The sequence below is a fragment of the Poecile atricapillus genome, chromosome 1, assembly GCF_030490865.1.
Source record: "Poecile atricapillus isolate bPoeAtr1 chromosome 1, bPoeAtr1.hap1, whole genome shotgun sequence".
Classification (NCBI taxonomy): Eukaryota; Metazoa; Chordata; class Aves; order Passeriformes; family Paridae; genus Poecile; species Poecile atricapillus.
This window is the reverse complement of record NC_081249.1, coordinates 174,992,321-175,006,417: the sequence shown is the minus strand read 5'-3', so window position 1 is coordinate 175,006,417 and position 14,097 is coordinate 174,992,321. Positions and strand designations below refer to the sequence as shown.

Below are 14,097 nucleotides of genomic sequence, written 5' to 3'. Positions count from 1 at the left end.
CACACAGCCACAATGGAGCTGTCAATGCAGTTTTACACAGATCCCCAGTAGGTGTGAGACAGTGTGATCTCCAAAACTCTGTTTGTGTTCATGGAGGATTTGGCCTAAGGTGTTAAAATCTTTACTGCAGACAGATTCATAGATCTATTATAATTACATTTTATCTACTGATCCAACCTCTGACTGTTCCTAGTGCCTTAATTACTAAACTTGGATTTCTTCCAGGAAGAGATAAACACCAGTAGACAGATGGGGAGGGAAAAAAAAAAAATAAAAAGGATAATTTAACATTTCCCTGGAGAAACAACACAGAAGAAAACATTTAACAATAACCAAAACTGAGAACAGATTAAGATGTTCAGTAGTCAATGTTCATGAACAAAATCAGACACACCAGAAAGGGGCACAAGCCACATTACAGCTTCATGTACCCAGCTGGTCCCTGGTGATCACCCACCAAGGTTCCTCTTGCCCATCAAATTACCCTTTTTACTGGACTTTTGGCACTATTTACATGGATTATTCAAAGGTACAATACACCACTGAGAAAATTTTCTTGTTATTCCACATGAGGTTTTACTTTCTGATCATCACAACTTTGGCTTTAAAGGCTCTGTGACCTGTTGGCTGCAGTTCTGTGATGCCACAGGAGTTCACCAGTTTCCTTGCCATAATTTGTTCTGTTTTTCAGCTGGGGATAGAAATTAAACTAGAGGTAGCACACAGGTAATTCATATTAATCATCACAACTTCTCAATGCTGCAGAGGGCCACGAGAAGCTTTCCTATGAGTTAGGAGGGCAAAAAAGGATGCAGGAATTTTAGAAGGCAGAGTTCCCACAGAACCCTTCTGTCAGTCCTAGGGTGTCTGGCATGAGCAAGAGCTCCAGGAGATCTGTTCCAAGTCCCTTCCTGGATGTGCACCCCACACACACCTGCTGCTGGGTGTTGGAGAAGAGCTTTCCATAAAGACCTCACGTGCACACACTCAGAAAAACCCCACCTGAGCAAAACACTGCTCTGCCCACACTTTTCCTACCCAAAGAGAAGCCAAGAGTACAATCTAAACACACACAAGAGCTGGTTTATTTGCTGTGCTGTCACAAGGTGCTCAGAGGAGGGAAGGACATGTCAAGCTTGCAGACACTGTGATGGCTGCTTCAAGATGTGGTGTGGGATATCTTCCAGCTGGTGGCTTTCAGTTTGCTGCCAAAGGCCTGCAGATTCATTTTTAAGGGGTCACAAAAAGTAAGAAGAGAATAAGACTAACATCAGAGCATTTAAATGCACTTTTACAGAAAATAATAGAGGTGCCTGTCTATAAAAAGTGCTGAAAAAACCTATTCTTGAAAAACAATGTGGGAGTGTTCCCTGTCCCCATATCAAACCCCTGCTACCAAATCACAGACTTGGAATAAAGAAGGGAGGAAGACAAAGGTGTCTTGCTCTGCAATCTCATCTCTTCTGCTCACCTGCCCCCACTTCCCAGGGGGATGAACCATCCAAACTCAGCTGAAGCAAGTTCAGCCTGAGTCTTTCCAAGCCCCCAAACACCAGCCAAGAGCACCATGTGCATGTGGGAGACAGGGACTGAGAGAGGAAAATCCCACTGTACAGTCACAGGTGGACAGGCAGTGTCCAGAGCTCCATTCAGGGTAGGATTTGGTTGTTAGAAGAGTTGCCAAATCCCACGCAGGGCAGAGATTTCACTTCTTACATGGTCATTCTTTCAGTGTGAAGCAATCAACCAAATCTGGAGCCCATCCCTGCACAGCACCCAAAATTGCCTCTTCCTATCTTAATTTGGATGCTCATTTTGCTATCCCTGCTGTACAGTATAAAACCATAAATCACATTTCCTGGAAGAGCAGAGGAAAATGCATACCTTGCTCATCATACAGGACAAGACAGACATAATTTAAATACAGATGTTCTGAAGATGATGCAACTGAGACATTTTTTCAGAAAATCAGACTTAGCTCTAAAACCATCTGGAACTTGAAAATGAGTACAGCTTTCCCAGTTACATCATTAGAGTTTCAAAAATAGTCCATTACATCAGATACAAACTAATTTACCTGCATTATTAGTCTTCATTAGTTGTATTACTAATCCTCTCAGGAGACTCAGCTGTGAACAGCAACCACCTTGAGCAAGGCTAAGTGCAAATAACATCAACAATTATCTTTTTACCTGCTTTTGACATTTATACAATTTGTGCCAAACTCATCCCAAGAGCAATACAAAAATGACACCCTGGGTCAGTTCAGTCCCCTCCCCTCAAATCTTCAGTCAATACTCATTTATTTCCTTAGACAGATTTCCTATTTCCCCTAATTAAGCACATTCTGTCTCAGACACCACATATTAAATATTATTTAACATTTAAATATATCCTATAATTTCAATTTTTTCTTCATCCAGCTGTCTCTCTTGGTCTTTGCAGTACCATCAGCTCTTTCCAAGAGAGCAGAATTATTCAAAACCTTAATTCTAGCAAACATCTTGCTGCCTGCCTTCAGGAGGTATCTAATAAATTTCCATTCCCTGGCAAAGGAGAAAGCTTCAGCTTTCACCTACATGTTTGTAGGTTATTGTGGAGCTGTGCATTTCCTTGTCTCCCCAAAGCCAGAGAAATCTCCTGTGCCCTCAGCAGATTGTCACTCTATGTCCTCTGTACCTTCAGAGCCAGCTTGAGGGCCAGCAACTTGCCAGCCTGAATTATGGATGGCCTGACTGCTCAAACATCATTTAACTAGGTTTTATTTAAAAAGATAACTCCATGAGATAGGGTAAGCCAGCCAATTAACCAGGAGAAAGAGAAATGTGTACCTTTTCCTCACATCCCTTTCACTGACTTAGGATGTGGGCCCAGATTCTCTACCATTTTGAAAAGGTTACACATACTCCAGATTTTTCAACACTCTGTTTCACAAAGTGTAATTTGTTCAGTCTCTGCTCTTCCTGGGTGGTCGGTGTCAATTCATCATCTTCAAGTAATTCTCATGGTTGATTTCTGCTATTTATTTATTTAATGTTTCATATTAACAGGGACAGAGGCTCTCTTGAATTGCTTTAGAAGTGTTGTACCACTAAGTCAGTGAGGTTATTACCAAAATAGAGCAGTGTTTGCACCAAAGGCTGTTCAACACCTCCAAGGTATTCCTAAATACCCAGCCAGTGCCACTGGGGTAGTGTTGTTGTCACCACCCACTTTCACCTCACTTTTATTTAGATATAGTCTTAAGATGCAAGATGGTGTTTTCTTAGTCAGGGCCATTTTGTCAGTCACAAAAGAAAGAAAAAAGTGATTGTGTTTGTCTTGTGGGATGTCACCCCAGCTATGGATTGTTACAAGTTAGAACAGGTCTTGCTGTGACCACAGTCCTTCCTAACCATGGTGCCCCACAGGTCTCTCCACCCCCAGGGAACACCAGAACACGAGCACTGGAGCCAGTACCCCTGATCTCACTGAAAGCAAAGGATTCATTTTCCTGAGCAACCCTTGGGTCACTTGCCCAGGAAGCAAAGTGAGTTTCCTTTGCATCTGATCTCAACCATTTATTGCCCACCACTATGCTGACAGGTTTTTCTGAAGGACTTCCCTTCATACTTCTAGTGACCCTACAGCCAAATCTTCCACATTTTAAGTACTCTTTTAGGGAGAGAAGGGGTATACCTACATAAATGAGCTGCAGCCTGTCCTCTGAACTTCCCAGTGAACTGTCCCCAATATGCTGTGGGCTTGGCTGCAGTTCCTGTTCATTATGTCTGCAGACACTTGACTGAGATCTCTCTGTAATGGAAATATTTGGCAGCTGGGCTTTGTGACCATTTTTTCTGCTGACTTAATTTCTTCTGACCAAATACTGAAGGAATGAAGAAGAGAACTGTTTTAAATAATGAGAATATTTGAATTGGGAACATGATGCAGCTGGTTTAGTATTAAGAAAAAAGTAATAATTTTAAAATTATTTTGTCTGTCATGTGGGAAAGAACTGCAGAAAGGCACTGGAAAAAGAATGCTACTTGCCATCAGCAAAGGTGATGAAAACTTGTGGTAAGAAGGAAAGAACTCAGTGGTAGAACTCAAAGAGGGAGCTGATTTGGCAACGCTCAGTATGAACTGAGTGCCCAGGTGGCCAAAGAGGCCAGTGGCACCTGCCTGAAACAGCGTGACCAGCAGGACCAGGGAGGTGATCCCCTGCACTGGGCATTGGTGAGGCCTCACTTCAAATCCTGGATTCATTCTTGGGCTAAAATATTCCCTCAGCCTCAGGAATTCAGTCAGCCCCTTGCTTCCTTCAGAGTGTTGGCTTGTTTGGCCATGCACAGGACCCACATTTCACAGCAAGGGGCTGAGGCTGAGACACAATCCTACAATGTAAAGAGAGAACCCCAGGAACCACTGCAATACCATCATAACTCCTCCTTAGTGTTAAATAAAAAAATATTTCATGTGATGGTACACATCAAGAGTGTTTGAAACTGAAATTCATTATGACAAAATGATGGGATTTCCCCAGATTTTCATTTTTCTAAGCTGTGAGGAACAGAAATTGCAAACACAGGTCCAACATAGCAATGGTACACTTGGATTTAAGCATTTCCTTTCCTTAATGGAAAGACAGGCTAAGGGAAATTATGACGTTATTAATGATAAAAATGTCTTCTGAATTCTCTGTACTTTTGCCTTGTGTTGTGTTCTGAACAATAAAAACAATGCAGTTGTCAGCAGCAAGAAGATAATAGTTTTCATAAGGGATGTTTGTGTCTAGCACAGCTTATTAAGAAAGTTTATATAAGCATCATGTCCCAGTACCTAATCCACCAAAATAGGTCAATCAAGCATTGCCAGAGAAAAAGAAACTTCTTTTTTTTTAAATAAACCGTTTGGGAACTTATTTCAGTAGGGTTCTTTCATTTTTTCCAGCACCAGGGATTAATGTGTATATGATAGAAGCTACATGTGTGACTTTGGCCTGTCAGTTCTTTCAGTTCATCAGTGCATTCAGGAAAATGCAAGTTTGGCTTTTCCACACTGGGAGATGGACAGCAGTGCACCTCTGCCAAAATACCAACACATCACTAACAAAATATCTTTACCAGCAGCCCAATACACAAATGTTTGGATTCTGGTGATGCTCCAGCATGTGCAATTCTTGTCTGGCAGATGCTTTTCTCCCTCAGCCTGTCCTGACTGAGCCACCACTGCTGCCACCCACCCTGTGAAAGGTGGGATGCTGCTGCTGGCACAGCCTTTCCCTGCTGCCTTGTTATCTCTCTCAACATTCAGGTCCTACCACTGCTGTTGTTCCTGCTTAATCCTCGGGATGACTCAGAATAGTTGCCACAGTGCAATATTAGTTTGCTGTTTCTTTGCATAAAATGTTTTGTGTTGCACACCAGGAGAGTAAACAGAGTAACTCTCACTTTTAAAGGTGGAAAATGAGGGTCTGGGGAACCAAAAAACCGTCAGTCTGGAAAAAAAATAGCACAAATTATTAAACAATCTGTTTATAAACACCAGGAGAACTATAAAGTGATTTTAAAAAAGCTAGAGTGAATGTCAAGAACACGTTGTACCCAACCCAAACTCATTTCCCTCTTTGACAGGATGAGTGGGAAAGCAGGAGGTGGTAGATGTTGGATGTCTTGATTTCAGTGATGAGAAACAAGGGAAGTGTGGTTTCCAGGAGCTTTTGAAAAGGTGTCCCAGCAATCTGTCCTCAGACTGAGAGCACACATTGCTGCTGGGCTCCTCAAGTGGTCCATCCTGCTCAGTATTTCCATTCATCATGTTATGACCTAAAGTAAAGCCTCAGAAACAGGCAGGTGGCCTCAGTTAGGAGGGTCCTACCCACCAAGGAGGGCAGGACATGCCCACAGACAAAGCAGAGCTGGGTGTGACCAGGCAGGGCCAGGAGACAGGATGCTGGTGGGGAAGGGGATGCACTCCCCCTCCAGGCTTACAGAGCTGTGCCAGACCAGAGATGTATCATCAGCCACATACCCCTACAAACACACCCTTAAGGTATTCAAGGTGTGAATTAGGGTTAGCTGTCAACCTAACCTAATTTGAAATTAATCAGTGAATCTACCTTTCACTGCCTTGACAGCTTCCCTGGCACTCTCTGCAAGGGAAACATCTACTGAAAATAAAAGTATAAAAACCCCAAGATATCTAACACTGGCTGTCAGTAATATCTTATTTAAGCAAGACAATGTGTCCACAGCCCTGTCCCATGCTGTTATATATTTCAGAACAGTTAGCAATAAATATCTGACTGTATGTTTAGAGAAAGCGACAGCAGCTGGGAACATTGACAAGCGAGCTCCATTTCCCTGTTATTTACTGTTCAGCAGAGGTATTGATAAGAGAGCTAGAGGGAGGATGCACATTTCTCTCCATCTGCTTTATTATACCACTGTAAGGCACAGCATGAAGGTCTCTGTAGAGTCAAGTGGAGAAAATAATAACTAGGTTTTAGATGAGAAGGAATTTAACTTGCATTTCTTACATCCCAAACTGATCCCACCATACCTTTCAGAAATGTGGTGTCACATATGGAAACCTCCTGCCAGACCTTTTTTTTCCTCCTCACCTGAGCCACAGGATAATTTGATCCCTTCCCATGGGCTTTCAGATTCTCCTCCTAGTTTAGGTATTTATTAAAGACGAAGTCAGTCTGACACCTGAGACAAGTGGTGGGAAGTCAGAGGGGAGATATCTGTCTTCTCTACAGGGAAGCTTGTCCCAGTTTTCTAGAGCTGAGAGCAGTTCAAATCTCAATTAAAAGACTTTATTAGTGTGCAGGAGGGGAAAGCTCATCAGCCAGCATTGAGTTGGGTACCCCAGGGTGAGATGGTGGAGCAGCACCATGAGCGAGCAGCCTCTGAGTCCCTCCTCTCCCCAGTGTCCCCACAGATCACCTGGGTCTGCATTCAGAGGCAAAGGAAAAAGACCTCAGTGCAGCCTTAAGTTCCAGGGATTTTCTACAAAATTCTTCTGGGAAGCTGGTCTGTTGGGGCACAAGCTGACGATCCAGACCCCTGCCTTGGCCCTGTCTCCACCTGTGGGGCAGGACAGGGGCTCCCTGGGACTTCTCCAGATGGAGGGAAGGACACTCGAGCTGCCCTGTAAATTACAAGCCTCTGTCAGCACTTTTGGTGTAGCTGCAGTCTTTAATTACAGTTTTCAATTTAATTTTTGAAGTTTTATTCACAGCTAGAAAAATATCATTACCCTCATTTCACAGCTACAGATTAACAAAATTGCAGTGAAGTTCTGGGAAACACAGCAGGAGATCATCTAGTTCTGAGGCAGGAAGACATCCCAGAGTCAGCACAAAGTATCACCAGGCTTCATCTTTGTGACCTGCTCTAAAAGAGGGGGTAGCAAGAAAAAAAAGAGTGTTTTTCCCAAAAGGACCATTCCCCATAGGATCTGTGTGATGAGTAATCCAGGGAAGGTAGTGGAATGTCTTGTGTACTATGACCAGGTTTTTGCCTCACGTATATTTTGCTCGTGTTACTGATAACACCTTAGGGCATTGGAGTGGGAAGAATTCAAACTTTGCTTTCACTGCTTACTCTGCTGACTTCCTTATTCATATTTAGGTGAGTCAGCATCAGCTTTGCTTAGCATCCAGATTCATTTTAATTTCACGTTGCTCTTCCCTCGCTCAATGCCATGCTATTTGCAGAAAGAATTACCCACAGCCAGGCCAAACACACTGTTGGGCAATGAAGATGTTTCTGTGCCTGTCACATTTCAAACTTGCTCTCACTCACCACAAAACCCACAGAAGGAGGATTACACTGGAAGGAAAAATCAGCGGCCACAGCTCAATCATTGGCTCACAGTAATTTCCTCCCATCAGTTCAGCTTCTTACCCTCACTGTATTTTAAGAGTGGGGAAAAAAGGGGAATCCTCCAGGGATCCTCCTCTCTGCTTTCATCTGAGCTAGATAACCTCCAGCAAAGGGAACAATCATCTCCTCCCTGATTTTCCCGTTTTGTGGACAAATCAGAAATTGGATCTGCTGCTGAGCACCCTGGTTTCGGCTGCTGTTCTGTTAAAAGGCTCTTAGTGACCACTAGGTGGGGAGAGAAACTTATTGTCCTTAAATCCCATGGAAAATACGCAGGCAGCACGGTGTGCTCTCACTCCAAAAACTCTCATTTAACCTGACCTTTTCCCTCCCTTCCCAGATGAGTAGTAGGGCCATGAGCTCGATGTCATTAGAAGAACTCTCAGTATGATCTGCAGGTTTCATTTATGATCTCTAGCTTTTCTGGACTCTGTTGCAATCCCTGAGATATAGGATCTTAAATTTGTTGATGGTGTGGGACTAAGTTTAATATTATGTACAGGAAATGTTGGGCCAAAGTAATTTTTAGGGGTGAGTTCCTTACTGACAGATTTATTTGGCAGAGGGATTTGGACTATTGTGTATTTCTTCAGTTATTAAATAGAAGGTACTTTCAAAAAGAACTGGGTTTGCAACCTGTGAGTCCTAGGAGAGAATGATCAAATTCCAAGAGCTTAAGAAAGATGTCTGAAGAGATGCAAGACGTGAATTATCTCTCCAGTTATCTCAGAGATGCCAACATTCCCTCTTTCCAAAGATCCAGTCATCTAAATTCTCATTAGATAAGTACTTACAGGGGTGCCTGGGGTCTGTGGAGGGTTGGCTTTCCCTAAAGAACCATCAACCCTTCTCCACTGGCAACCAGAAGCCCCAAGTCAGCCACTTTATTAGCTGCACTCAACTGGCTGGCACAAATGTGAGCTTGTGTGCCTAAATGCACCAAGGGGCCTCACAGTGTTAGCTCTAGACAGAAATGCACTTCAGCACTTTCCCATGAGGACAGACACAGCTGATGAAGGTGCCGTGGCCAGTCCCCACTCACACCCAGCTGGCTTCTTTAAACCTAGGCTGGGAGCGTGGCTGCAGCACAAACACGTCCTCAGAAACCCGACCTCCTGGTATTTGCTTTAGAGACAGAACCAGAAGCTCTCCTTCTCACTTTCAGCCTGAGCTGAGAACTACAACAGCACCCACAAACAACTGTGGTTGCTATAAAAATTGTCTCTTAGTCACCTTTCAGTAGCAAATACCTTGAAAGCATTTGGCTTCAGTAGCTGTAAGTTTCTCACTTCATGCCTGGTAGTAAACAACCTTATCCTTCAAACAAGATGTGAAGGTTGCCATGGAGCTCCCAAATCTTTCTGGTCCAAGAGAAGTTAATGTTTCAACTACAGCATTTTGATGAGGATATTCTGTGTGGTCTTTTTCCTCCACATTCCCTGATAGAGGAATCATTACCTATGACCAAATAAGAGAAGCACTTGGCAGCTACTGCACTCATCTACCAAGTTCAGCTTAATGTACTTCCAAGAGGAACATCTGGCCCTGTAATTTTGTTCCTTGGCAATGCAGCTGTTGTCTGCATGGCTGGCTACCCCTCTCTGCTGGCAGCTGTGAAACTGCACTGGGGTTTGCTTTGGACACAGGCTTTATGATGTCTGGATGTTCTTTGTCCTTTCCTTCTTCCCAAAACTGCCTACACCTAGGAATGACTTTGCTTTGCAAATGAATGCAAGGTGCAGTCCCTCAAATTTCACCTCACTGCAGATGGAAGCAGCTGGGGAAGAACAACAGCATGGGCCTATTTACCTACTCAGCAGAATTAGCAGCAGGTGTTAGTGAATTTAACACCCCACCTGCAGTTAACAGGCACACATCACCACATGTGCTGCCCCCATCCAAGGGAGGAGAGGAAAGAACTCCTGTCTCAATCACAGGCCGTTTTATGGAAGCTTTGCTGAGATCTTAAGTGAATCTGAGACATAAAATAATGAGTTTTCAAGGGAATTTAAATGTCAGATTTGTCTGTTTAACAATAGTAAAAATTTAGGATGTACAGGTCTCAGGCCACCACCATTAAATCTGCAGAGGGGGAACCAGCATTAATAACTACATAAATATATACTCAGCTTAAACACAGAGGAAATGGCATGAACATGAGTATGGGGAGGTTTTGGGGAAAGTTTTTCTCCCAGAGGGTGTTTGGGCACTGAAACTGCTCCCCAGGGAAGTGACCACAGCACCAAGCCTGACAGAGCTCAAGAAGAGTTTGCACAATGCTCTCAGACACATGGTGTGATTCTTGGGGTGTCCTGTGCAGGGCCAGGAGCTGGACTCCATGATCCTGATGGGTCTCTTCCAAGTCAGCATATTCTGTGAGTCTCTCATTCTACACTGACAGCTGTCACTCAACTGTCCGGTGCATTCAAATCTTTTCAGAAACAATTCAGATTTTACAAAAGACTCATAAGATAAACATCCCAGAGAATGCCCAGCACTAGAGAATTAGAGATTTTCATCTATGCTGGAGGAGAAACTCTTAGGCAGAAGAACCAAGGTCTGTGCTAAGAAAAGGTGAAAATGTCAGTAATGTGACAGATGCCTTTAAAGCCAACGTTGTTTTGGGAGAAATGAGCCTTGCCAGGGATACGCGAAGCAAATTGGTCAATATTCTATAATCACAGAATCATCAAGGTTGGAAAAGACCTCTGAAATCACTGAGTCCAACTGGTAACCCAGCAGCACCCTGTTACCCCTGGACCATGTCCTGACCCACCAGAGAACACTGAATGTTGAGCATCACACCCTTCCTCGCTGAAGGGGGTGTCTGCAAGATGGGCAACAACAGGAGAAAAGACAGAATAGACTGTGAATTACTGAAGAAAAATATATCAATAAGGAGATGACAGAGTCCTTGATTGTAGCAACAAGATCATGGCTGGAATTTGGGGTAAAGTCAAGATACTCCATACAAATGAAGAAGTATCTTCCAACAGAGCACTTCAAGTTCATCGAGGAAAGGATGAAAGGAAATACCCTTGTTCAGGTAGAGCATACACTGGGTGAGCACTGCCTTCAAATTTCATTAGGGTAAGGGACCCTGAGACAAAACACCACATGAAGCTAAACGTTTGAGTCCACTGGGGAAAAATGAACAAAAAACAAACAAACAAACAAAACAAAAAACAAAAAAACAATTTGCACATACTGTGGCCATTGTCACTGTGTCTGGCCCAAAAAAACAGGCAATTTGATGTGTCCAAGAATTACTTGCAGCAGTGTGCTCCCCCAAAAAATGGGCAGAGCAGGAGCAAAGTGATCACAAGAGCACTAGGAACAGTTGTTTGGTAGAAACAACAGAAAAGCCCACCTCAGAAAATGTAAGAATTCTCCATCAACTAATGAATGAAAAAAACAAAACCTTTCTTTTAAATTATTTTGGAGGTGACAAGGCAGTGTTCCCTCAGGAACAGAGACATAAAGGTGTTAAAAGTCCCCTACCTGCCTGCTCCACAGAGAGTGGGAGCTTGGATAGACCACAATAACAGAGCCCAGTAGCTCAAGGTGACACAAACACTGTTTTTAAACTCTAATGTTCCCACTTTAGTGCTCCATGTTTTTTCTATCAAAGAGTTGGAGCAGTTCCCCAGGATCCAAACCACAGTTGGCCTCTGACGCTTGGAATAACCTTTTGAGCAGATAAACCCCCCATTTTCTGTCAGGTACAGCTGAGTGTTTGTTACTGCTCCCTGGTGAGTTGCTATGAAAACCAGTGTCAAATTAATAAAAGCCTTAGGAAAAAATGTCACAGGGTCAGACACTGCTCCATATTTGGGGCTGTTAATTACAGAGAGGCAGGAGGGGCTGGGATTTCACCTGCTGGCTCTCTGCTCACCGCGACTCGTAAAACAGAAAATGCCTTCGCGGCTGGACACGGAGGTCAGCTGTGGGAAGAGAGAGAGAAGGAGAAGCAAATAGCTTGTTAGGGTTTGAAAGCTCAAGTTCTCCCCCTGCATCTTAACAGCAAAGCTGTGTGTGTCCACAGTGGGAACAGCAGCTGTGAGCAGCTGCCTGTTGTGAGGAGTAACCTCGTGGTTATGGGAAATTGCTTGCCCCACAAGATCCGTCCTGCTCAAATATAAATGTGGTTTCTACACTCTGGAAGGAAGAAAAGGAGGGGTGTGATTGTGCACCTGAGAAGATCTCATATCTATGCTGTCATATCTTTTTGTATTCCGAGCCCATTTTGAACCTACTCTTCTGAAACCCCAAAATTTGCCAGCTTGTTGGTTCCTAAACTGATTTATGCTGGCTGGGAGCCAAGGGACTTGCCAGCCAAAGAAATTTAGCTACAGGAAGTGTCCAGACATAGATTTTGTCTCTTGGGGCATAGCAGCAGCAGCTGGTAGGAGTTGTGTGATGCAAAAAGTTCAAGCACAAATTCAAGCCCAGTCAATGGGATGGTCTCAACAGGGAGAGGCAACAACAGGAGGATGAAAGAGCTGAACTAAGGACAGGCCTCTGTGTCATCAGGTGTTCTTTGCTGATGTCTTCACAGTCTTTAATACAGCTGGGTAGGGAGAAGGAATGTACTGACCTGAAGGACATTTCCAGGCAAACATCTCTGCTGTAACAGAGAGAAGCCCTGACCTGAGCCCTGAGAACTGTCTGCTGTGCTTGAGTGGCACCAGAAGGACAGTTTACACAGAAATCACAGAATGACAGCATGATTTGGGTTGGAAGGGACCTCAAAAGCCATCTAGTTCCAACCTCCATGGGCAAGGACACCTTCCATTAGACCAGGCTGATCAAAGCCACATCCAACCTGGCCTTGAGCACCTCCAGGGATGGGAGAACCTGTGGCTACAGTTTCTGTGGGCAACCTGGGCCAGGGCCTCAGCACCCTCGCAGTCAACAACTCCTTCCTAGTATCTAATCCAAATCTCTTTCAGTTTGAAGCCATTCCTCCTTGTCCTGTCATGCTCTGCCTGTATAAATAGTTCCTCTCCAGCTCTCCTAGAGCCCTTTTTGGTACTGAAAGGTCACAAAATGGTCACTCCAGAGCCTTCTTTTCTCCAGGCTGAACATCACCAACTCTCTCAGCCTTTCCTGGCAGCAGAAGAGCTCCATCCCTCTGATCATCTTCATGGCCTCCTCTGGACTCACTCCAACAGCTCTACATCTTTCAGTTTTAGCACTTTACACTCAGTCCTTCCCAAGTGCTGCAGAGTAGCAGGTCTCACATCAGGAAAATCCCATAAACAGCTACTCTGGCCCCCAGCTCACACTCAGAGCAACCTGCTTTAGGCACAGCACATGACTCCAAGGCATTTATCTTAGCCAGAGATAACCAGTGGTCACGAGCCAAGGGCATGGGCTGCTATTTCTGGCAGCCCCAGAGCCTCACACATCAGCTGGACAACACTTCCCCTTCTGGTTCCCCTACTGTCCCTTGCACCTTTGGCCAGTAAGAGGCTGGAGCTCCGAGTGTCCCTGTCCCTCTGCACAGTGCTGGGTGTGACAGGAACGTGTTCCCCCCAGAGCCACTGGAGCAGGGGCCACGGTGGCAGGAGGGCATTTTAATCAGGATATTATGCAAACATTGAATGAGAACACAAACCAGACCTTTTACGGAAATAAAAAAGCACTGGTTAAGTTTTCCCTCCTTTCCACAAGCATGCACTCACCCCAGTTCCATCAAAAGCAAGGCAGGCAGTGACATGGTTGAGTGCTGAAAGGCTGTTGCTCTGCTATTCACGGCATGACAAGTCACAGAAAGAGCTGTCACATGAACCCACTCTCAGATGATTTCCCAATGGACTGTTTTCCAGTCCTTCTTACCTCAGCACAAATTTGGAAAAGGACTGTTAACAGAACCTGGTCAAAAAAGTTGGGAAATATTATGAGGACAGATTTCTGAAGAGCTTGACAGCTCCTTTTCTGGGAAAACCTATAAAGTAAGTTTATTTGTGTTATTCCATGTATTTCCCTTTTTTTTTTTTCACCAAAAATTAAAATGTGTCCCAAAATTATCTTGGTGAAATTGAAAGAAGCATTAAAATGGTAGCAATCTAAGCAGTACTTCCAAACTGGCAAAAAAAAAAATAATTAACAGCACTCAAGACATCTAAGAAAGAGGAGAAATGTATGCAAGCACCATGCCGTTATTCAGATGTCATGCCACTATTCAGATATTTAATGAATGGCTTGAAATGGGGATTAT

The 14,097-nt window shown here is 44.0% G+C and overlaps 1 long non-coding RNA gene across 1 annotated transcript; it reads right to left on the bottom strand.

The window, feature by feature from the left end:
- Nucleotides 1-1,081: 1,081 nt before the first annotated feature.
- Nucleotides 1,082-13,668, bottom strand: LOC131576804 (uncharacterized). Its single transcript, XR_009277081.1, has 4 exons — nt 13,562-13,668; nt 6,933-7,137; nt 2,078-2,157; nt 1,082-1,216 (listed from the first exon to the last, which is right to left on the bottom strand). It is a non-coding gene; the product is annotated as an uncharacterized LOC131576804 (long non-coding RNA).
- Between the last annotated feature and the right edge of the window lie 429 nt (nt 13,669-14,097).